The sequence below is a fragment of the Podarcis pityusensis genome (genome assembly GCF_964106645.2).
Source record: "Podarcis pityusensis genome assembly, chromosome: 1".
In the NCBI taxonomy this organism is placed as follows: domain Eukaryota; kingdom Metazoa; phylum Chordata; class Lepidosauria; order Squamata; family Lacertidae; genus Podarcis; species Podarcis pityusensis.
This window is the reverse complement of record NC_138028.1, coordinates 102,649,775-102,674,617: the sequence shown is the minus strand read 5'-3', so window position 1 is coordinate 102,674,617 and position 24,843 is coordinate 102,649,775. Positions and strand designations below refer to the sequence as shown.

Here is a 24,843-nt window from a genome sequence, read left to right as displayed (position 1 = left end):
ACTACCGCACATTTGACCTGATAAGGTTTCCTAACATCCTCTCCTTGCTGCTGTCCCCCATAGCATACCATTTCTAGACAGGAGAAACATCATCAGCAATTATGAAGAATTTTCAAAAGGAGACTAATTAAATGTATACAGTTTTTTTAAAACTTGTAACTCCATTGTTTAATTACATATGTTGAACTGTGGCAAAAGTCTGAAAACACCTAACTTTCTCTTAATAGGGTAAAATGCAAAGATCTACATGACAGATGACAAAGCCAAGCCCAAGTCTACATGAATGACATCTCTGCCAGACCCACGACTTCTAGTGGCACCAGGGGCATTTCTGGGGCAGGACTAGGACCATCACTGAAGCTCTCAGCTTTGTTGTCATTTTAAGAATGACTTGAACACCTGAATCCATCAACATCATCATCAGTCACCAGTTGGGTATGTAGGGGGTAGGCAAACTTTTTAGGAATACTGGTCTCAAGCTGCATGTTCAAGCTGCATATACTTCAGATATGTTTCCTTAGTAATTCTTACAACAGCCTTGTAAGAAAGTCCACATTGCTCATGGGGAACTGATGCTTTGAGTCACTGGCTTCCCTAAGACCTCTAGCAAGTTCCCTGCATAGACAAGTGATAAACAGGGAGTTTCCTGGATTACAACTCAGTCCCTTAGTCACTGCTGTAGCTATATTGGTGCTACAGATGTGCTAATGGTAGCAATAGCATAGAAGCAGTAGCTGTTCTCTCAATAACATGCACCACTTAGAAAGGCTAATGATTAAGCAGTATATAAATTCCTTAAATAAAATATAAATACAGTGGTACCTCGGGTTAAGTACTTAATTCGTTCCGGAGGTCCATACTTAACCTGAAACTGTTCTTAACCTGAAGCACCACTTTAGCTAATGGGGCCTCCTGCTGCTGAGGTGCTGCTGGAGCACGGTTTCTGTTCTCATCCTGAAGCAAAGTTCTTAACCTGAAGCAAAATTTCTGGGTTAGTGGAGTCTGTAACCTGAAGCATATGTAGCCTGAAGCGTATGTAACCTGAAGCGTATGTAACCCGAAGTACCACTGTATTGGTAAAGTATCAGTAGCAAAACAGGCTCAGCGAGCAACCCTTGTAAAAGTAAGTGTGCCAGTCCTGTGTCTGTCCCAGATAAAGAGGGATTTGCAGCCCCTTACTATTCTCCTCCTTCAAGGCAAACAGCAATACCTAGTTAGTTTCTTTGCCTTTAAGGCAGTGCATTGCAACCCTTTATATTTTAATCGCAGCAGTTGTATTTTTGGGACACCAAGACACAGCTTTTGCATTCTCCACCCCACCCCGTTACACAATTCAAAAGCTACACTCTGCTCCTCTGCACATCAGCTGCATTCTTATTAACGGCGTGGCCGATTTCCAATGCTCCTGATTTGTTTGATAAAGAGCTAGTTGAGATGCTGGGCATGTTAATAAAGGGTCGTATGCTTTCCCTGTGTTCTCAGCAAGGTGCCCGCCTGTGGCACACAACCTGGCACGGCCCACATTCTTATACTGCTCCTAACAGGCGGAGTGCACCGGCCTTTCCCCCCCAATTCACCCGATCATTCACAAGTTAGCTCCAACCCAGCCTTGTAATTGCCATTCGTCACACTTATAGGGTACGCTTTTATGTGCTGTATCTCACTGATGTCTCTCAACGCCAGGCCAGTGCCACAGGGTACTAGTCTACAACAAAGATCTCAAACGCAGTTTAAAAGGTAACACCATAAAAGAGAAAAATAATAGCTAAAATCACGGCCGGATACCTACAGGCTCTGTGGATTTTCTCAGTTCAACCGGTGCTCAGATTCGGAGCTAGTATCTTCAGTGGCATGCACAGAGTGTCAAGCTGTCTTCTTATGCCCCTGCCCAGACAGCAATCTTGAAGACGTATTTTCCGGCAAGGGAAGACAATTGATTATGTAGATATGAAAAGGCTTTTTGTCTCAGCACCTTCCAGCTAAGGGTGAGACAGGAGGAAATACAGGCTTATTCTTTTGTCGTGGGGGTTAGCTCTGAGTTTAGGTTATGAATTCAGTACTGTTTCAGGCAAGTTCATATGGCTGGCAATCCTCACTGTATCTAGGAAAAAGAGAGGGAAGGCTTGCCATCTGGATATGATGATGTGATTACACTGACAGCATGAACCAGCAGGTCCATGTAGCGGGTGGACACTTGACCACTGCAGTCTTGACCACTTTCAGATCTTTTCTGAGCTGTTGTAATCATGCAACCATGCAATTTGCAACCATGCAAATTACAGCAGCCACACACACACACATGCACATGCACCCACACCCACACCCACACCCACACACCCACACCCACACCCACACCCACACCCACCAGGCAATAGTTCATCCCACCTGGATCACAAAGGAATGAGTGATTCCACATTCTCTCAGAGGTATTGAAAAGGGGGCACCTGTTTACAAACTGGTCCATAGACTTGGACCTACAGTTTCTCAGATGGGACATGTGCCCAAGACAAGTGCTGTTTTCAAGCTGTGGCACCAAGGAGTTTGAAAACATATTGGATAGTGCAGGGTGGGATGGTAGAATGTGAAAGAAAGAAAGAAAGAGCTAAACTTGCTACCAAAATTTAATATAAAGTGAAATTCAAATCAAATTGTAAGGTTCCTGTACATATATATGTTAAGAGGAATGTAAGTTGAGCAGTTAATGTGCATAATAATCAGCTGTTGTGCACATTTACCAGGTCTCATGGAGAATGAACACATGATCCTTGAAGAGGGAATTGGGGACATTACCCAGTCAATATGCATAACCATAACAAGCCTTGGGGAATGTGCTTATCTTGGTTGAATTCTGTACATTCTCTGGCCATTATGCGTAACCCCCACAGGCTTTGGGGAATATGTATATCTGGGCTTCATCTTCTACAATTTTTGGGCAATGTGCACATTTTCTAGTCAGTATGCAAAGTTTCTGTAAGAAAAGTGCATTTCTCCCCACCTCTATTTCTTGTTCAGAAGTATGCAATCTCTACTCCCCAGGCTGTTTCTAGACCACTGCCTAATCTTAAATAGGCCAATACATACCCTCCCACTCATCAGCCAAGGAGCAGGAAGAAGTGGGGAGATAAAGATAAAGATTTATCCAGATAAATATTCATTCATACTTTCATTCACTCATTCATTTATAACCTACCCTTTCTCCATAGGCACCTTTTTTTTGCATCCCACCCCCCTTTTAATCACTCTCAATTCATGTCCTAAAATGCAGCTAATATTCATGTACTTAGGCTTGTTGTTTTAACACAGAAATACATTTTCTGTAAGTTTTAGAAAGTTTTCATGGTTAAACAACTGAATAATAAAATACATCTGAGTTTCATTTCTTATTGGGGGGATCTCATGGAGATTTAGCTATACTAAAGTCAGGAATCAATTCTAGACAATATTCTGAGAAGATGTATTTCTGTTTCATGCGGTCCATTAATAGGAAGAAAACAATGTTAAATAACAAAGAGAAAAATGGGTTTCCTTTCTTTTTGCAAGACCTTGTGTGTTGTAAGTAATTATATACATGGCTGAGAACTATAAACTAGCCTCACAAATACAGATTGACCTACCTGTATAGTTTTCAGTAAGAAGCAATGTCTACTATTTCCAGGGGGGTAAAGTCTGCAGTTCTAAGCTATATACAAATGATAAAAGCAAAGACATCAAAGTGTTCAGCCTTTCAACTCATGCTCAATTAGAATAAAAGTTTTGGTTGATGTTTTAAACATTTAGGGCTAACTAACTGTGACAGCATCTCAGCTCTGCAAATGGGATGATTTTGGATTGACTTTTGATCTGACTGACAGTTTCTTATACACTTCAGTGTCGGTTTATAACACACAAGTCCACATTTGAATGCACATGTGTCTAATTAGAAACTGTTTATGGACTAGCCACATAAATTTAACACACAAGAGTAAAAGGACTTCTTTTTTTAAAGGGGGGATGCAGTTTAATGGAAGGGAGCTAATTTGAAAAGGTGCCTGATGTATTCATTTCTTTTGCAACTTGAAGAAAAGGGCACATTTACCATATGGGAAATATTTAACAGGAGCATTTAAAATAAAAGGTCAATAAATGACCCATCAAAAATAGTTTAGTACAAACAGAGGTGTGGAGAGGTAAATGGCCAAAAACATTTTTAGGGAACAATCCTGACCTCAGCAGGAGGACAAGGAATATCAGTCCAGCTACTTTGGCAATAATATGGTACACTCTTGCTTCCTTTAATGAAGCTTGTGTGAAGATTTTAACACCAAAAAAAGTCTGAGAAAAGAACCGTTCTATTGCAAGGGACATGGAAATTAGTTTTAAAAACCAATCCCACCTTTGGCTCATCACCAGTTATTTTACATTGTGGGGCAATGGCAATAGCATCCATTAGCAGAATGTCCTTGTGAATTACACCATCCTGTTTCCATCAGACCTATTGTACTCAGAACAGAAAATTTACTTCATCGTGAGGCATGACTTTCCACCTTTCCATTGCACTGCATTTTAGAGTGGCGGATAGAAATGTATTCGTACTCATGTCCTGCAGACTTTAAGGCAAAAATAAAAATTAAAAATAAAATACCATACTAGCTCATGTTACATATCCACAAAGCAAAAGTGCCCAAGTGCCGCCTTGGTTGCATGCAGGGTGGCCATGGAAGCCAGTCAGAGAATAGCCCTCTGTTTGAATGGCTTTTCAGTCCAAGTCTAATTCAAGGTTTCATCTTGTTCTTAAAGAAACAATTTCTAAACCCAGGATTGTGTTCTGCTATCTTACATGTGACCACATAATACCAGTCCTGAAAGGCTTACGTTGGCTCCCAGTATGTTTCCCAGCACAATTCAAAGTGTTGGTGCTGACCTTTAAAGCCCTAAACGGCCTCGGCCCAGTATACGTGAAGGAGCGTCTCTACCCCCATCGTTCTGCCCGGACACTGAGGTCCAGTGCCAAGGGCCTTCTGGCGGTTCACTCACTGCGAGAAGCAAAGCTACAGGGAACCAGGCACAGGGCCTTCTTGGTGCTGGAGCCCGCCCTGTGGAACGCCCTTCCATCAGATGTCAAAGAGATAAACAACTTTCTGACCTTTAGAAGACATCTGAAGGCAGCCCTGTTTAGGGAAGTTTTTAATGTTTGATGTTTTATTGTGTTTTTAATATTCTGTTGGGAGCCGCCCAGAGTGGCTGGGGAAACCCAGCCAGATAGGCAGGATATTATTATTATTATTATTATTATTATTATTAATTAGATTTTACTTCATTATGGTCCCTCAGTGCATATAGAAGAGTACTTACTTCTGGCCTCAAAAATATTTTCCACAGCCACTTTGCATGCAGGAAAAATAAAAAATGACACAGCTTTAGCATCAAGGTTTGCATATGGAACACGTCAGATAAGGAAGGGAAGGCCCACCTGAAGCTGAGGATTTTCTTCCTGTGTTTTGTCTGGAAAGGATGAATAAAAAAATGAAATGGAAGAATATGAGTTTATTCAGATCATTTAATCTACCTCTCTCATAGAGGATTCGTGACATCCCAGGTGACGCCGTAGCACTGATACCAGCGAACACAGACGGGGTTGGTGAAGAGCCTGAAGTGGGAAGCGCCAAAATGAATAAGAATATAATAACATTTTCTTGATGAAATAATACTTCCATGTCAGAGAAAACGAAACTGTCAGCATTCCTTTGTAGGTCTCTCTCAGGCTTAAGAAAGGGTCCTTGACAGTTCTCGCACTGCCTTTAAATATCTTATTGAAATGTAGATTAAGTCTGTACATCTTATAATAGTTGGAAAGCCTTTTCATTTTAAGTCTTGTAGAAAACCAAGAATTAAGTAAGTATTAACTTTAGCAGTTATATTTCAGCATTTTTTTCCGCAGGTTGATCCTTCCTAGACCTAATATTTAGATTTATTTAAAGCGACAGTAGATTACCTGCCAGTACAGTAGGAATGGCATTATGCATTGCTAGCAATTGCTATAAAGTAAGATTGATTGCATCCATAACATTGCTGTCTTTCATGCATTTTATATACAGAGTGGCACAGAAAGTCCTTTCATTTGTGAGGATATTTCAGTAGTTCTGGGTTTTTAAAATTTTCATTATTTCAAAGCGTTCTCTGGCATAGTTTACCGCTGCTTATCTGTTTAGATGTAAAAGTCATGATCTGGAAACGTATGGCATATAAATTATCTGCCAGGAGATTTATGGGGCAGGGTTAGTCCTCAAACTTTTAATATCTCCTGTGGTGTTTTTAGTTACTAAATTGTACACAGGAAGCAACTTCCAATAGAACTTGGGCAGTGCAAATTCTAATTGACTGAATTAGACCAATTACACTAGAGAGCTGGTGTAAATTGAATATAAGATTGCATTTTTTTATCTGATGATATTATTAAATTGTGTTGTAATAGTCACAATTGTTTTACAAGTAAAGATTTCTGTAGATTTCATTTATTTACTTTTTTACATTTTAACCTTTGCATTTTTGTTTTTAACTAAAGTGCATATCTAAACTTCTCAGAAGGAACTAACAATGAGTAAGCATATGTGTTGAAATAGGATTTCAGAAGAGTTGCTGCAATGGTCTATGTATAGGGGGGGAAAGATTTCAGGCTTTCAGCAGATGCTCAGAATGTTGAAAGCACGCATAAGTCTGAGGTGCAGTAGGATAGTTGGGTGTTTTGCCCAAAAATAAATGCACATTTGTGATTTCCTGGTTCCGTCTACTATGCTTTTAATTGTTTCATCCCTCCCACTCGCAAAAAATTGACTGTGAAAACTTGCATTCACAGAAATCCCTCTAAAACCAATGACACCTAAGCAATAAAACTGTCAGATAACACACAGCTAAACTTTCATCTCACAAATGATACTTAGAGGCTGAGGCTACCAATGATTACTAATCACGATAGCTCTTGGTTACCTCAACTATCGGGACTGAATATGAATTCTTGGAGAGCAACAACATGAAAGGCCTATTGTCCTCATGTTCTGCCTGGAGGTTTCCCATCGGAATCTCTTTGGCCATCGCGGGAAACACTCAGGAATCCCTTCTAATCCAGAAGGGCTCTTTGTGTGTTCCTATGTTCTTAAAATACATATATATATATACACACTGCCCTTTCAGCCTGTGGAAGTAGAACACTCTCTTCCAAAGTCTGAATGAGAAATGAGTGCAAGGGGAACGTTTCAGGCATATTTTGGCCTAATGTATGTGTATGCAAATATTTGAATGTAGATAAGAAAATATTGTCCCTGGCTCATTTGAAATGGAGCAAGAACATTTCAGAAGGAAATGATTCATGAATGGGCAAAGATAGAGTCTGAGTTATGCAGAAAGCGAAAATTCAAAGCAAGTTAACGTTGAAATACTACATAGGAAATTATCTAACTCCTCTGGTAGCAGTTAAATGCAACAACTTGAACATTTTGGCAATCTCCGTAAGAGGGTACTGGCACGCTTTTTCGTGGGTTTGGGGAATGCTATTTAAATAATCCAGGAAATTATTTTTTCCCTTTTTCTTTAAGCATTGAAATAGATTTGAATCTAAGACCTACCCTTGAGTTATGCATATTTGGTCTTCGATTGGCATGGCCAATTGAGCAGCATGGCCAACAGAATTTTGCAGCCATGAACAACAGCCAAGTTAATAATCTGTAAAAGATGGAAAGACTGGAAGGGATCTTCTAGCCTTGAATAGTGCATATTTTCCATGAAAAAAATATCAGTTGGCACACTAAGGAAATAATCAAGTGACTGGTTAGAAAGAGAGAGAGAGAATGCTGAATGGATATAAGATTTACTGCACACACTTTATAAGGAATGTTTTCTCTTCATGGATTTTTCTTTATTTCACTCTTTCTCCGCTTTTAAAAAATGCCTGGATTCTTCCCATTCTGCATGACTGAACATCGAAGAAAGTACAATACCTTCTTGCAGCTTATAGATACAATGGTACAACAAACTTGACAGCAATATCTGCTTGCAAGTATTGAATATTTGTTCAAAGGGGATGAAAATTAAACAGGAGAGCTGAAAATATTATGTATTCTAAAGCAAATTGTTTAATGGGTAACAAAGGAACACGGAAGCTACTTTTCTGTGAGTAGCTCCTGTTCAGCTGGTAAAAGGTAAAGGGACCCCTGACTCTGGGGTTGCGGCACTCATCTTGCTTTACTGGCCGAGGGAGCTGGTGTACAGCTTCCAGGTCATGTGGCCAGCATGACTAAGCTGCTTCTGGCTAATCAGAGCAGCGGACGGAAACACCATTTACCTCCCCGCTGCACCGGTACCTATTTATCTACTTGCACTTTGATGTGCTTTCAATCGGCTAGGTTGGCAGGATCAGAGACTGAACAATGGGAGCTCACCCCATCACAGGGATTCAAACTGCTGACCTCCCAATTGGCAAGCCCAAGAGGGTCTGTGGTTTAGACCAAAGCGCCACCCGCGTCCCAGCTGGAGGAACATTTAAAGGACCCCATCATGAAGTCAGGATCAGTCATAGTAGTCCTAGCCTTAAGCTATGCATTTCCATGCGGCTCTGCATGATGTGAAAGCTGAAATCTAAAACTCTGAAAGGGACAAGACACCCCAAATGCTTGGTAGGTAAAGAGGGACTTAATGAATGTCCTGTGGAGTTGTGGATTGATAATGCCAATTGTGTTGTATTTCCGTGTGGATTTTTTTGTGGTTTCTCAGTTGTGGTTCATTGGGTCAAAAAAATATTTAAAAGTGGCACTGAAACCCTAGAAAGGATCTGTGGCATGCATACAAATGGGGAAATAATTTATCTCTGATCGGATTCCCAATTCAATTAAGTCGAGACTTCACTGGGAACTGTACTAGGCAGCTCTTTTGTGTATACTCTCTCCTTGAAATAATAATAACAAGCACCACTGAATGCAATGGTGGTTATTCCCAGTAATTTTAGGATTGCATTGTTAAAAAGGGAAGGTATGGGAAGGCTGGGATAGAATTAGGACCAAGCTAGGTAATATGTAAACTATGTATCAGGGCCTAAGGACAGTGGAGAATTCTGAAGGAAACAGAAGTGGAAATCAAAGGCCCCTGGCACCCCTGACAAGGAGTTGCATTGGTGTCCCCTGCCCACAAAAAAAAAGGCCTTTGAGTAACAGTGCAAGAAGGATGGAAAGGTTCTCTTGCATTTGATCTAACCGTGAGAGCAGTGGTGCGTAGCCCACACATATATATCATACACTCCATAGTCTGAAATGTGGTTTTTGTTTTAGAGGGGGCAGGACTGCACTCCCAGCAGGGGATGGGTGTTCCAACAACCTCTGGGTACACCTGTGGTGGAAATTGCCAATGTTCACTTCTTCTTCTCATGCCCTGAATAGAAATCAACCTAGCAAATACAATCAATGTGTGCTGTTGTTGCTCTTTTCAGTTTGCAAACAACACATAATTGATGACGCTCCCCCCCCCCCCTTTACATTGTGTTACCTTTCCATTTAAATGAATCGCGAGGGGAAAATGTAATGTAAAATTTCACCACAGCAGACAGTGAGATTACTAACATAATTTTTGTTGGAAGTTGAACTGCAGTGGAATGGAAACAGGGCTGCATGCAATGAAGAAAGGTCAGCAGAGAAATTCATGCCTTTTCAAATCCTTATAGCTGTGTCCTTAAGTGCAGTGCTCTTCTTCCCCACAGACTGCAAGGTCAGTGAGTGGGGACCCTAGAGTGGTAGTAGGGGCACTTTAACCCTACATCATCCACTGTGGTCCTTTTGTAGATCAGAACTCCTGTTTATGACATTTGTACTGGAAAAACTACTCACTTCAGTGGCAGGGTTCCCTCCCCTCCATATATGAGCTGCAGAACAATCTTGGCTGGTATGATAATGGAGACAGCAAAGGTTAAAGCCCCTTAACCCTACCACGGGCCTAGCTCCCCATACTCTGGCACCCCCCCAAAGTAACCCCATCAGTACTTATTGGTGCAGATATGAAGTTAATATATCGCTATGAGAAACTAAGAAAGCATTCTGGGTAAAAACACAGAAAAATCATCCATTTCCAAATGCCTCCTGTTGTAGCATTGTGTCCTGCTGTCTGGACGACAGTTTGTAAGTTGTTTTTGCTTGACTCCATATTTATTGCAAGGACATGGTAAATACATATTGATTACCCTCTTTGTTCTAAATAGTTCCTGTTTTGCTGGCAAAGTTCCCCTTGTTTTCTTCCTCCCTTTCTTTGAAAATACTACCAAGTGATTAAAAACACACAAAAAGCAGCCTTTAAATTTTATTACAATAGCTGGATGGCTGAGCTCCTTTGCTCCCTCTGTTGGTTCTGCTGTTGAAGTTAAGTAATAAATAAAATGCCCTTCTCGAGTAGAAATTATCCTGTAAAAGTAAATAATAATAATAATAATAATAATAATAATAATAATTGTAGCAAGACAGTATTTGTCACAGTTATAATCTAAAGCTTGAGGGAAGGAAGCTGAATAATGTATTATTTCAATTTTTTTATTTGTTTATATTTCATTTACTAATTGTAAAGCCTTTTTACTAAAGTTTCCTACTCAAAATAGTGTGAGATTGAAGAACAATGATGGGATGAAGGAACTTGACTTTTGGCGCAATTAAAGGCTCTCCCATGCATGCCACTAGATTTTTAATTATTTTAGATGCTTGATGTTCTATATAAAGAGAGAGAGATTTCATATTCATTAAAGAAAGTACAGAAGGTTGACCTTGCCTTTCATAGATTTGCATTGTATTTGGACCTTGTCATGCACCACAGTCAACTTCCTTTTGTAACACAATGAGCAGTTTAGCCTTATTGGAGACAGAGGGATTATGATACATGCTATTGAACAAATCTAATCTCTTGAAGAAAGGCTAATCTCTGGAATGGAAGGTCCATTCCCACCAACAAGTATGTTATGGCCTACCAGCCCATTCACAGTGGTGCTACCAGGCAGAAGCCCAGAGCCCCACTCAGCAGAGGGAGCAGAAAGACCCCAAATACAGTGGTACCTCAGGTTACAAACACCTTGGGTTACAAACACTTTGGGTTACAGACTCCTCTAACCCAGAAGTGACTAACTACCTCGGGTTAAGAACTTAACCTTAGGATGAGAACAGAAATCGTGTGGTGGCAGCAGGAGGCCCCATTAGCTAAAGTGGTACCTCAGGTTAAGAACGGTTTCAGGTTAAGAATGGACCTCCGGAACGAATTAAGTTCATAACCAGAGGTACCACTGTAATAGTAGTAGTAGTATTAGTAATAATAATAATTTATTATTTCTACCCCACCCATCTGGCTGGGTTTCCCCAGCCACTCTGGGCAGCTTCCAACAGAAGGTTAAAAATACATTAAATACAGTACATTAAAATAAAATGCAGCAGGACTCGTTCTCTGCATTTGGAAGTAGTTCCAGAGTCTAAAAACACCACACTGTAATGCTGCCCCTACATTCTTCCCAGTTTGCTCAAAAACCTATGCTGTTTTCTTCCACCACGTTATATGATAAAGGGCAGGTGAGCAGATCTACAAAACCTGTGACAGCTCTGGACAGATCTACTTGCAAAGGAGAGAGCAAAGTGTTTCAATACTTGCTTCTGGGTGCTGCCATTTTACCTACATAAGCATAGATACCCTCTACAAAAGATTTTACAATCCCATACATATAGGGTGTGTGTGTGTGTGTGTGTGTGTGTGTGCGCACACACACACACACACACACACAGTTACATAAATGAATCAAAGACCCCTCAGAAATTCTGTTTTCTTACTGTTCCATACGCCTGCTGAATAGTTAGTTTCTGATGACTCTGAACATTACAGATCCTCTTTACCTTCTTGGTGAACGTGTTACCCTCACTGCAACATGGATTTGACATTTGTGCCTAACTGTTAGTATCGCCATCAGACTCAGCAGAGAAGACAAACACTCCTTCCCAGTAATGGAGCAGCGGAAGTTCATTGGTCTCAAAGAGCCTCCTCCCTGATTGCTCACCTGCCACCCTTCTCAAGCCCAGTAAACTGTAAATAAAATGAAGCACTGAAACCTAATCTTTGAGTGCTCTGTATTCATGAATTTTGTCTTGGTTCAGAGATTATCTACTGTGGCGTTTGAAACCTGAGCAGTGTGGGCTTAGTTCCTTTCCCATATCTATAATAAACAACCATTCTTATTTGTTTCAGTAAGCATGATGTAAGAGTCAGAAAGCTGGACATAAGGGTACCCAGGGAAACTATTTAAACTATAGGTAATGGGCTAGATTCCCAGGCTCAGTTACCAGGGAGCAAGGTAATTTAATACCTTGCCCAAATAATGAATGTTCCAAATTCATCACTGATTTAATTTGATCAATACAAAAAGTAAAGAAAATTCTGTTTTCTATATAATAAGAATACAACATTTCTTACTGGGTTGCTGGGTTTGTTTGAATGTTTTACGTCTTGCTCTCAGACACTACACATTTACAGTATTTCCCTGTTAGAGAGCAGATAGTGTTGTGGTACAGTAACACTGTGTGGTTGTGTGTGGAAAGAGAGAAATGGAGGGTGGGGGAAGAAAGACTTAATGGTCAGGGGTCCCTTTACCTTTACCTTACCATACCCTCCAGTATTTCTCTGATGAAAATAGGGACACGCTAAGGAAAAGTGGGACATTCCAGGATCAAATTAGAAACTCGGACAGCTTCTGTAAATCTGGGACTGTCCCTGGAAGATAGGGACACTTGGAGGGTCTGAGAAAAACCATTCAGGGGAAGAAGGCAGGGAAGCAGATAGATATGCACCAATAGTACAGAGATGCAAATGCTGTGCATGACTAATGATGGGAGTGTCACTGGAATTTGTTCCCAGTAAATTGCAAGGCCTTGAATAAGGTAATACAGAATAATTTAAAGTTTGGGAAGCTTTTACCTCCTCGCTTGCTCATGTATGAATTCCCGTGGGTCCTCTGAGTCCGAGTTTATTGACCCTTAGGGCATGAAGCCAAGCCCATCTGTTTATCGAAGCCAGCTTTGTGTGGGAGGTGCCTTGCGTCTAAATGACCAGCTGGGGATGCCATTTCCAAGGCCCTTTAAATTATGGTGGCTGTTGGTGATTAATCTCAGGTTTGTCTGGATTTTGCCCGTTACCAGCAATCTCTCTCTTGAATTTCAATTGCATACAGAGACTGTCATGGGGTGTAAGCAAGCCTTTCAAATCCAGGTAATACGCATAAGCAAAAGTAATGACTAATTTTTGTCCTTAACTATTTACCTAGGTTTGCATTGGAAAAGCATCTGACTTAAAAAATAATGATGATAGCATTCCTATAAGGATAGTGCTATAATACATTAGTACTTTTCGCAGAGTGTTTGAATGTCACTCAATGTGATGTCGATTAAAAAGGTAAAGGTAAAGGACCCCTGACAGTTAAGTCTAGTCACAGATGACTCTGGGGTTGCGGCACTCATCTCGCTTTACACGCTGAGGGAGCCACCGTTTGTCTGCAGACAGTTTTTCTGGGTCATGTGGCCAGCATGACTAAGCCACTTCTGGCTCAATGGAACACTGAAACCAGAGCAGTGCACGGAAACGCCATTTACCTTCCCACTGGAGCAGTACCTATTTATCTACTTGCACTTTTTTTGGTGTGCTTTTGAACTGCTAGGTTGGCAGGAGCAGGGACCGAGCAACGGGAGCTCACCCCGTCACGGGGATTTGAACCGCCGACCTTCTGATCGGCAAGCCCAAGAAGCTCAATGGTTTAGACCACAGCGCCACCCACATGATATCTGTTTTGCTAATAGATTCTGTTCTTCTCCATTCGGCACGTGGTGCTCTGGCAACATCCCATTCAGGAGCAGCACATCTGCTCAGCATCAACAGAAGAATGCATCGTGTCTGAGGTGGCTGTATGTAGGAAGGGACCGTAGATCAGCTGTAGGGCAACTGCTTGGCATGCAGAAGGCCCCAACTTCACTTGTCAGCATTTCCAGCTGAAAAAAGATTTGGGAAAGCAGGTTTGGGAAATGCTGCTGTGCCTGAGACCCCGGAGAATTACACTTTGCATTCAGTGGAAGAGCACCAATTTGCATGCAAAAGAATCTATCCCTGGCATACGGCTGAGAAGACCCCTTCTCTGAAACGTCAAGAGCTGCTGCCTATCAATATAGGCAGTGGGTGGAGCAATGATCTGACTCAGGACAGCCATGCACAGGGCTTTCCCCCACCCCAGCCAGAGCTCACTGCAGCTTAGTTCTGGCACCTCTCAGGTAGACACCATTGCCATTCTAAGAGAATAAGGGAGATGTTCATGGTGAGCTCCAGCAACTATTTTTCTAGAAAAATAGCACCAGCCATGCATACATAGAGGTTCCTTTCACACCAGCTACTGAACATGTGGAGGCTGTGGGAAGGGCCATCTGGCAAAGGAGATCAGAGAGTGGGTCCACCGGGCAGGATCCCTCTTTCCTCTCCACATTTTTAGGAAATACAGATATATTCCAAGAGTTTGTAGTTCTCAAGAAGCACTCCAGCCTTCTATGGGCAGTCTATTCTCATAGGGGAGGGGAATAAATGTGCTTGCTCTGACCTCCACTGCCATCCTCATCAGCCTCTGTGAGTTGGAGGCAGATCTCTGCAACAGGGAACTTGGTCTTTCTTCTCATGGAGAACCCTGAAAGCACAGGAGGTCAAATCATGCAGCGAGCCTACATGAGTAGAAAAGTGGCCCTTCCTGCAGAGGGATGCAGGGGGTGGAGATGATGCACTTGTTCTCATTGTGTAATGGATTAGAAGTTATGGAGAAGGGCTGCAGAACATCTCCTTTGCGCACAGAATGTTCCAGGCTCAACCACAGGCATCTCCAGGTAGGGTTCAGAGAGACTGTTCCAGATGATGGAGAGCTGCTGCCATTCCCTGTAGACAATACTAAGCTACGTGGACCGAATCTGACTCTTTATAAGACAGCTTCAGTATCCCTATAGATGTTTGTGTGGAAGGAAGGAATGTATGAAGCTACACATGTGAGATGAGCTGGACCAGGATCCTAATTTAATTGCGATGTGGCTCGAGATGCAGACCCTGAACAGGCCTGCCTATATTCTTTTCTCGCTGCTTTACAACAGCAGTGAAAAGAAGAAGAAGAAATACATTTATTAGAGCAATTAAGTGGTGTCTGTGTGTTTGCAAGAGGGGCGGTGTGGGGGGGTTGTCCTGTTTCTTCCCCTTTGCCAACGTCCTTCTGAGTAGCATGTTTGGCAGCTACCAAATGACATGGCCTGCACAGAGTTGATTTTGACGAAGCCTCTGGGATGTGTTAAAAAGTAAACCAGATCAAATCACGTACTGGAAAGCATAACTCAATCAAAGAGAAATGTATGATTAAGGGTGACATGGGCAAGGCAAGCTTTGCCAGAGCTCAGGGTAAATATTTGTATCTGTGTGAAGTGAAAGCTTCACATCGCTGATGTCAAGCAGCTGGAATTTTCATTGTTTATAAACTTTTGTTGTTACAGTTGGGTTTTGGCAGAAAAGTTACCAAAGACCAGGGGAGAGGGGGGCGGGGAACCTAGTTCTCCAAGAAAGAACGTTTGGCTTTTGGTGTATCAGCTTGGCTAGGTAAGAATATAACGAACCTGCATTCCTTCGCCCTTTTAACAAAAATAAAAAATGGAGCCCTAGAGATATGCATGGGTCAGCAGCGATTGCACCACGCTTCTTCAGTATAATGGAAGCACAGGGCAGAATCCAAGGGCAGAATCCTCTACAGAACCATCAGACCCCAATTAAACCTCATTATCCAGCCTAAAGCAGGCATGGGGGCCAATGTGCTGTACTCTAAAGAGGGTACACATTTACAGATGAATCTAGATGACTCTAGAAAGTGAGCCAAGCCACAGGTTGCAGAAGAAGGATGAAAATCTCCAGGTTAATCTGGCACAGGTTAATCTTCCTTCCCAGTCCCAGTTACAGCAATCATTTCAAACCTGAATGCAAAGTAAATCTCAGCTAGTGCAATGGCATGGGAGGAAATTGCAATCAGGCACATGTTATCATGCCTTTTTATTAATAACGCAGATTGCCTTTCCAAAACCAATGGGAAAAATGCAACAACCTGTTCAAAGAATGGGAAGTAGATATATAGGAGCAAAGATAATGTCTTATACGGAGCCCCAGTCACAAGAGTCCCAGTTATCAGCATAAAATCAGTGTAGATTGTGAAAATCTCACCTAGAAAGAAAGGTCATAACAAGCAACAAGAGAGAACATCATAACAGGACTATAGCTCAAAATTGGAATATTGCAAGATCTCATGCTCACTTTGTCCACTTTTAAACACTTGTTTATGATCATCATGGCAGTGATCATTCTTCGCTATGCTCCTGGTACCACATCTTCCTCTTTCATCTTTATTTGATCTAGAAGATCCCAGAACAGGACACAAAAGTTGTGCCTTTCCTTCAATTTGGCCTCAGATGTCAAATCAGCCACGTTTCCTACCCCTAACGTGATTTGCCTTTATGAGAATGCTCTGTGTCAATGAAATTTGGCTGTACAGTGACATTTCTTCCCCACCCTGCATCCTTATCATCATTCAGGAATATAGATTTGTGTGAATTAGTGTCTTCTTTCTCAGATAAAGGAATTTCCCTACTCCCAAAGCATTTTCTAGATTTTGAGGCGTGACATACATCCACAACATTCTAAAATACAAGACATACTCTAGAGTGCATTGGTTACACCATACTACAGTGTTGGACCAATCTGTCATGTTTAAAAAAGTATCTTCTTAAATAAGTAAACTTTACATTTCTGTTGAAATGTCTCTTTTATTGATGTGGTTAGTAGAGGGGGGAAATGAGGGGGGAAATATGTTGACCTACTTAGGGACTGAACCCAGAACGTTGGGAATTGTGTCCAAGAGCCTTAAGAAGATAAACTAATAGGCCAACTAGGCTCTCTCCTTACTCATGCCATTAAACTGCAGCTACAGATGTGTGTTGCAGCGTTATTATTATTTTTTGCAATATCTTACTGACTAGATTAGCTTATTAGAGCATCTCAAGGGGTTGGAGATGGAAGTTTAATCTCTAGCTATTTCTTTCTCTGTGTCAAAAAGAAATCAGGATTCCAATGCTAAGTAATTTTTTTAAAAAAAAAAAATCTCTTGCATTGAGCTATAAGCTGCACATTACACATAATACTGGAGGCAGGGTCTTCTTATGACAATTTAGGGGGTTGATCCAAAGACTATTGAAGTCAATGGGAATTTTCCTGGGATTAAGTCCCCGGTGATCAAGTATCAAAAGAATATATTTCAAGATGAGATGGACACATTTTATTTCGAAGACAAATTCCTCCTCCTTGGATGAGAGCTTAGCAAAGGGACAGTTTGCAAATGTGTGCGGTAGCGGAGAAGGGAGAAGGGAGGTAGCTGAGCAAATAAATTAAGGAAGCAGATGAACTTTACAGCTCTTATTACTCCAGGCAGGGAATATACTGAAGCAGCTTTGAAGGTCTTTGAGAAGAGTTGCTTCTGTTTTGATCTGGTGGGAAGTCACATGCTATAAAGCCAAGGCCTTTCAGAAGAAGGGACTTTATGTTGGTGCAAGAGAACTCAGCAGGCTAAAGTGAAAACAAAACACCCCTAACATAAGGTATTCGGAGAGGGTATTTTAATTAGAATTCCCCCAAAGACAAAGCACGTGACAAAGACACAGAACAGCTTGAGGCTGCTAAACATTTGAAGAATGAAATTGATAGGAGAAAAACAAGGGTACCACTGTGATGGTTGTGTTGAAGTAGGTGAAATCTGACTGCTTGGTGGGAAGGGGATGCAGGTTAGTTCCTAGGCACTTGGATATATATGTGTCTGTGTCTGTGTGTGTGTGTGTGTGTGTGTGTGAGAGAGAGAGAGAGAGAGAGAGAGAGAGAGAGAGACACTACTGGGCAAGTTATTTTCGTATCCCATTTAGATGCTTTCAGAGCACTGCTAACTGTTTCAAACATCCTTCCCCTATTCTTGTCCTTTAGAAAAGAAGAACTGTGTTGGAGCAAATAAAATGCCTATCTAGTCCAGAATTCTGTTCTCACAGTAGGTAACCAGATGCCTGTGGGATGCCCAAAAACCTATCTCATTGGTGAGAGGAGTTTCCTGATCAGGCTCCTCAGAAACTGATATTATCTTGCCTCTAATTCTGGAGACAGCATAGAGTCACCATGAAGACTAGTAGCACTGATAGACCTATCTTCCAGGAATGTGTCTAATTCCCCTTTAGAACCGACTACAATGGTGGCCCTTGCTATCTCTTGGGGGAAGAGAATTCCACAGTATAGTTTTGCACCATGTGAAGAAATGCTGCCTGATTCCATCCCTGTAAAGCATCATTGGTTAACTCCAGGCTCAAGTATTATGAGAATGATGAATACTTCCTATCCGCTTTCCTCACTGCACATTCAGAGTATCATGATGTGCTCTAGATGGTTTTCTTTATCGTTCAGACCAATAAAGAAGCAGTGGCCTTGGTACTGATGTTGGAGGAGGCTTCCATTGTCACTTCTTCCTGGCTTCTGGAAAAGCACAGAGGCAATTGATAGCACAGTTTGAGGAGGACCCTCAAGGATGTTTTATATGTGTGCCTGCCAATAGTGGAGCTCACACTCACCCCTCACTGTGCATGCCTGGAGTGACTGAAGAACCAATAAATAGGTAGGTAGCCTTATTCTGAGATGGACCATTGGTCCTTCTGCTTCAGTTCATTTAGGTAAAGGTAAAGGGACCCCTGACCATTAGGTCCAGTCGTGACCAACTCTGCGGTTGCGGCGCTCATCTCGCTTTATTGGCTGAGGGAGCCGGCGTCCAGCTTCCGGGTCATGTGGCTAGCATGACTAAGCCGCTTCTAGCGAACCAGAACAGTGCATGGAAACTCTGTTTACCTTCCCGCCAGAGCGGTACCTATTTATCTACTTGCACTTTGACGTGCTTTCGAACTGCTAGGTTGGCAGGAGTCCGTTCATTTAGTTAAGTCTATATAGACAGACGATGACTCTCCAGGTTTTTTTTTTTGTGGGGGAGCAATGACAGCTTTCACAGACCTACCTGGGAGATGTCAGGGACTGAATCTGGGACTTTTCCATGCAAAGCAGGAGCCACAGTCCCTTGCACCCTTGGCAAACAGATGTATTGACACCCCTGGCAATTGGCTGTATTGGCGCTCCCCCCCCAAAAAAAATCACTTTACTGCAATAGCCACAGTAAAAATTACTACATGTTATGTGACCCAGGTACTCAAAGCATCCTGAGTGAGGGTGAGGCAAGGAGGAAGGGCAAAAAAGATAATGGGAAGCTTCTCCAGAAAAAGAAGGTGCCACACACATCTGTCATATACTCCATTGTCTGATAGGTGATTTCTTTTGTGCCCGTTTCACAAACCCATAAGTACACCTCTGGGTCTATCCCCAAATATTCTATATTTCACAATGCTAGCCAATACTTTTGGAGTGGTTATTCTCATCCAGTGTTCGAAATTCCCATTGTTCTAGACACATTTTGCAATAGGGAATTTCATTAGCACGAGCAGTTTCTGAGCTCTGGGCACATTACTGTGCCTAGGTTTTCAGATTAAAACTGCAGAGTGGAAGGAAAGGAAGACCTTTTTCTGCCTCCCCACTTCCAGCTACTCTCTGAAGACCAGAGAAGAGACCTTCTTAAGAATATTAGAGGCGTGGGCAGGGGAAGGACTAGACCATGTGAAAAATGAACATTATATTTTAGCCTCAGTTCATTCATTTTCAGCTTTGTATTCTTGTTATACAAAAAACACGCCTAGCCATTCTGTTGTTGCACCCAAACCTAAGTTTAAGGTGCCATTTAGCTTCTAGCTTTCATATCTCAGTTTCTAACACTGTTCTTATCCTATCCCAAAGCCCTAAACTCTGCAGAAGCACAGCCTTTTCCTTTGATCCACCTGTCTTTCTGAGCTATTGAGTAGGTGATATAACATATTACCATTTGAAGACTTTCAACTGAAGATGTGCTGCATACTTGTTGTCTTTTTAAAAGTTATTGGAATCCCAATATGACCAACAGCAAGAAGCCCAAATCTACTAAAGCTGTTTTTGAATGGCATCTAATTACTGGCTCTCAGAGTTCCTTCTGCAATAATATTTTGTAGCATCTCCTGCTTGCCACTTTTTTACCTCCCCTCTGCTGTGAAACTGACTGAGGAAACCACCCATAAATGTTCTTATGTAAGCGTGTAGAATTAAGTGGATTGTACGTGCGCCCATGTTGAATTCCCCACTGTGCATGTAAATAAACAAACAGGTACACTGATTCGGCACATGTTTAACACAGCTTCTGAACAGGGATTTTGTCTGCTGGTAAAGCAGAGGTTAGCACATGATGCCCTTGCAAAAGATGCTTGTGCACCACCAATATTCAACAACATTAGCCAGCTCTATTAGGAACAGAAATCAAGCCCCTGCTGGTGTAATTAAGAAATCTTCCCTTCCAGTCCCTGGGCTTCAGAGACTTGGATCACTAGCTAATTCCAATTTAGAGAGCTTTCTTGATAACAGTCTTTGTAAACTAGGTAATAATAATCACAGGACAAAAACTTTTCCTTGAAGCAAGGACTGCAGTTACAGCTGCCTGTCTGGGGTAAAAGAAACTGGTTATGCCTTGGATCAATCCACCAGTAATGTGGGCTTTTTTGTTTTTCTGATACTGGGGCAAGCTAATGTGGCTCTTCAAAATACAATTGCTTGAACTTGCATTCTCAGGTCATTCAATTCCAAGTGATTCAATGGAGAGGGAAGAGAATATTTCTTACCTAAGTCTAATGCAGGCTATACCAACCTGCAATGCTCCAAATGTTTTGGACTATTATTATTTAAACTTGTTAGTTGCTTTTTAAAACAAAATTAATTTAGAGTGACTTGCAACAATAAATAACATACATTAAAACAAGGATAAAATAAAACAGAAACTCAAACTCCCATCAGCCAGGGGTGCCAACCTGAACAAAATATTGGGGGGAGAGCAGGTAAGCCCCACCCTGCATAATCAATCACATGATGCAGTGCACACACACCATTTGAATGGCAATGCCCATCAACTTTAAGGGGCCCCCAACTTATGGGAGGGTGAAGCCCTCTCAGCCTCTAGGAGTTGGCTCCTATGGTCCCAACTGACATGGCTAGCAGTTAGGCATGGTGGAAGCTGTAGTTTATAGGAGGGCGCCAGGTTATGATCACCTACATGGCAATGGAGCAATGTTACTGGAACTGGAAAATACATATTTATGAAGGTGAAATATGAGAGAGACAGAGACAGAGACAGAGAGAAATAGATCTGAGAAGACTAACATCTGCTCTGTGCAATCATCACAGATCCTCTGAACCCACCTTCTAGCGTACAGTGCCCGGGCAGCAAGGACTAGCAAATATGGGAAATGATTGCAGGAAGGTATATTATCACACAGCTAGGGATGGCTGGATCTGTCAACTTCAGTATTTCTTAGCTTCCCATTTTTCCAGTCTTAAATTTAGTTCCCACATTTTTGTACCATATTGTGTGTGTGCATTTTTAATGAAGACCTCATAACATTAATCAACATTTTAGAGTGAATTCTAATATGCTGATTTTGTGTGTGTGTATGTGCGCGCGCATATATAATACACCTTTCTTTAAAGCAATATTTCCTAACATACCGTATTTTTCGCCCTATAGGACACACTATTTCCCCTCCAAAAATGAAGGGGAAATCTGTGTGCGTCCTATGCGGCGAATACAGGCTTTCGCTGAAGCTTGGAGAGCAAGAGGGGTCGGTGCGCAATGACCCCACTCGCTCTCCAGGCTTCAGGAAGCTATCAGCAAGCCTGGGGAGCCCACGGGAGTTTCCGCAGGGCTCCCTAGGCTGCGGATAGCAGCCTGCTGTCCGGTGCGTGGGCACCCTGAAGCAGAGCGCCCCGCGCGCCGAGCAGACGTCCGCAGCCTGGGGAGCCCTGCGGGAGTTCCTGCAGGGCTCCCTAGGCTGCGGATAAAAGCCTGCTGCACAGAGCGCGGGGCGCGCTGAAGCAGAGCACCCCGCGCTCCGGGCAGACATCGGCCAGCCCCACAAGCTTGGGGGACAGCGGGGAGGCGCAGCGCCGCCATCCCGCTGTTCCTCGACCTGGTTTGGAGGCTGGCGCTGGGGAGAAGCGCACTTCTCCCCAGTGCCAGCCCCACAAGCTCGGGGGACAGCGGGGAGGCGGAGCGCCGTCATACCGCTGTTCCCCAACCTGGTTTGGTTTCCCCGACCTGGTTTTGGGGGGAAATAAGGGGGGGGGGGAAATTTCCTTTATTTCCCCCCCAAAAAACTAGGTGCGTCCTATGGGACGAAAAATACGGTAATCCACTTTAACCTAGTTTCCGCATTCTTTTTTTGCTACACATTACTTGGATGAAGAACTACATCTCAAAATTCAAAGTTTCAAAGTGCAGCTGTGGTTTTTTCAGTTCATGTGCTGTTGCAGAAAATGTGCATTAGGTAGACTTGCCCTTAAGTGAAAACTGAATCAAATTTTGCCCCAACACATTTCATTTCCATCCCAGTTGAAAAATGGATGGAATTTTTTTAGACTTCAATCCTAAACACACTCACTTAGGAAGCACCGCTGTATATAGTGGAACTTGCTTCTAAACCCAGAACCCTTTCATTTCCCCCTTCCCTTTCCCATTCCCAAATTTCCAGACTCCTGAATTTATACTCTGAATGAATTTGCACTGGTGTGTGTGTGTGGCTGGATTTTCAGTGTGCGGTGGGAATGGGGGAAGAGGTAGAGAACTGTCAATGCAACCATTTTGGTGCAGTCAATCTAGCAGAGCCAGGGATGAGGTTGCCAGCACACATGTCACCTAATGAAAGCTGCTGAAGCAGCTGTTGCAAAGCCGCAACTTCGACCTGAGGCCCTGTTACTCTCCTCTTCTGTGGGATCCAAGCAGCTCCCACTTCAACCCAGCAGGAACCTTGGCAAAGTTTCAAGCTAATGGCTTCGAGGTGAAAGGCTTCAGATCCCGTTACACGTCCCCAGAGCTATCTTGCTCTCCCTTGTGACCCAAGCCTTTTCTTTGAAAACACACAGCCTCTACAGGCAAAGCGTGACGTCTGGCTAGGAGCAGATGCAAGAGTTTTACACTAAAACCAGCACAGCAAAGGAAGGGTGACTTTGCTAGCCGCTCTAACTCTTAAAGGCAGAAGCCATGTGAAAAGCAAAAGTTGTGTTGTTCTTGGTTTTTTTCCTTTTCTTTCCTCAGGCTGTTTGAGGAGCACATTGTAGAGCCAAACAAATGTCATAGCCATGCTGGAAGGGCCCGAACTCTCTCCTCCAACTATGGACTGAATATGGGAACATTTTCTGCCATCCCGTGAGGGCCACTGATTCAGGAAAATGAATTTTGAAATGGGGGGGGGGGGAGATAAGGAATTGCAATAAGCAACAGGAGGTATTTAAGAAGTACAAAATGCTTCCTAACCTAACACCAATAAGTTTCCTCAGTATTCATGGTTTTTTAATGTGGGGAAAGGTGTGTGGGGAGACACAAAAAGGATAGAATCAGGAGGAAAGAGAGAAATATTTTTATTTTTAAAGAAAAAAAAACAGCAAAAAAAATCAGGAGGGGGGAAGTTTCCGTCTTAGATTCCCTCCGCTTTTCTTGCAGCCAGAGCATACGTTTTGCAAATGTTCCTGTAGATGGAGCTACACTCTGCAATTCCATGCTCTTAACTCCTCACACAATGAAGCAATTGTTTCCTGTCTCCATTTAGCCAAGCCGCCTTCCCTCTTCTGTTCTGTTCTGCTTACATGTTCTATTTATTTTAATGTATACCTTTGTGCAAAGCCTGGCTCTGAGTGGTTAGATACCCCATTGATATGTGGCCTTCAAGGGAGAGCAGGGGGGAAAGGAGCGCAGCTTATTCCCATGACATCCTTGTGCTTTTGTAGAGCCAAAATAATAAAAAAACCCAAAACCCTTCACAGGAACACCTAATCCTTGGGCGCCATCCAAGTACCACAGGCTTGCTGTACAACTGACATGGGCCACATGGGACCCTTGAGAGATTTAGGTGTGTCTCTCTGAAGTCAGACCACAGCCAAACAGGCAAATGTGCCCAGACCAAAGAAAATAAATTATGCGGACTCCAATTTTCAGCAGTTATGATGTATTAAATTACACATCTGAAGGGATTAACCCTTTGGAACCTAAACACAGTTTTGTCATGAACTCGTTCCTGGAGGAATCCTGCTGTGCGTCTTGCCTGTTTCTCAAAGGCATGTGGGTCATTGATCACAGGGCTGGAACACTAATTGAAACATGTGCCATAATTAACTGGGATGCTTTAAGAAATGAAAACAGATACCTACCTGAGCAAAGAGAAGGGAGAGACGGAGCCCGTGTTTGTGGCCCTGTGTGCCTTCTGACCTATGGAGAATGGTTCTTGTTTACCCGAATGGGTTTAACACTTATGGCAAGTGTTTTCTTTTCTTTTCTTTCTTTCTTTTCCTTAAAGAAACCCTTTTGGAACCGTGAATGCAACTTCCAGCACTTAATTAGTATGCATTTATCACAATTAGCATGGCCCCTGTGGCTCCTTCTTTCAGGTTTAAAGAAGTCGTCAAGAGGCAATGGAACTCCACTTTAATCAGTCCTGAAAAGCTCCTGGAAAAGCATTAGCCCTGGGTAAGAGATATAAAAAGTACATCCTTCCCTGCCTCTTGGAAACATTTCTGGTTCCCCGCAACCATCTGTAGCATCAACTCTGCAGTACATTATGTTGCTGA

General features: G+C 42.5%; 1 long non-coding RNA gene across 1 annotated transcript; it reads left to right on the top strand.

The window, feature by feature from the left end:
* Positions 1–232: 232 nt before the first annotated feature.
* On the top strand, positions 233–24,843 carry LOC308479583. The gene is made up of 3 exons (XR_013987737.1): positions 233–435; positions 18,520–18,727; positions 24,664–24,843. It is a non-coding gene; the product is annotated as an uncharacterized lncRNA (long non-coding RNA).